A 1,285-nucleotide genomic window follows, 5' to 3' on the forward strand; every position below is an offset into this window, starting at 1 on the left:
ATGACAAATATATAGTGGTATATATTTATGCATACTTTTCACGAGTTCTTCATTTTTCTGACTGTGTAATGCCGTGCATTGAATTTAACAGAAATGTAACGAGAGACGTTATTACCTTTGACCCATCAAATGAATGGAGTCATTTATTTTCAGAATCAAAGTTTAACATCAAACATTTACATTAATTTGGCAAAATATGAAAATAATAACAGACAGTTTCACAGAAAATGAACTTCAAATCACTCGGCGGTGATTTGAGGACTTTGCTTCAGATATTTCTAAAAATATCTGTACTGATTTATGAGAGAGAGGTGAGTTTAAGAGGAAATTGAGATTTATCTTACAGAGGAATATGTGAGGGAATTTAATCTGTTTGACCAGAAATTGCACGCTCCGTCAGATCTCAGCTTTGCCCACGGTACACTTGGTCGAAGAAGAAGTTTTACCTTGTTGACGATCGATCACCTCAGTAAGAATCCTTTTCAACTGATATCAGCGTCTCCGTTGAGAACTGCTAAAATCCTTAGAGAGTCGTGCGTGGGTCGTTCAAACAGAAATTATAATTCCAAACGTCTCTGGATCATCCTGAATTCTCGAATTCTCTTCAGAACTCCTTGAGCACTACATGAGAACTTTTCCATTCTCCCTTCCAACTCTCTTCACCATTCCAACTCTCTCTCGACTGTGTAGAACCGGGAAGTTGTCACATTTTAAATGAGTTTACTTCCGAGTTTACTTCAGAGCTTTCTGATTCGTGGATGGACCAGAAAGAGGAGTGGTTTTGACGTAAGGTGTTTATCAAAAGTCGAGGTCAGAGAATGAAATTTGTTTAACAACTGACAGAGAGATTATTGCAAAAAGCAGACTTCGTGGAGCCAACTCTTGGTAATCTTCTGAAAAAGTTTAAACATGACATTTCTTCTTCAGTAAACATTTAGTTGACCGAAGCTTCAACTTTCACACACTTACGACTTGACTCATTTCAGACAGAAAATCAAGAAATGCATATTCAGGTGATTTCTTGTTTGAATGAGGAATAAAAATCATTACTTACTGTTTATGTAAAATAAAAATGAGTAGTTCTTTTCAACCTGTAAAGCATTGAGTGAACTAACACAATTTGATTATCAAAACATTTGTAAGACAGTAATGATTATAGAGGATTGTCTTTTCTGCTTGATTAATTCAAGAAAGAAAGTTCATCGGATGGCCCAGACTTATTCAGATCAATGAAAATAACAGTCTCTGTCCATCTGGTAGATTTGAGGTCATCTAGTTCACTACA

Source organism: Nematolebias whitei, chromosome 5 (assembly GCF_014905685.2).
Source record: "Nematolebias whitei isolate Nwh7 chromosome 5, NemWhi1, whole genome shotgun sequence".
Classification (NCBI taxonomy): domain Eukaryota; kingdom Metazoa; phylum Chordata; class Actinopteri; order Cyprinodontiformes; family Rivulidae; genus Nematolebias; species Nematolebias whitei.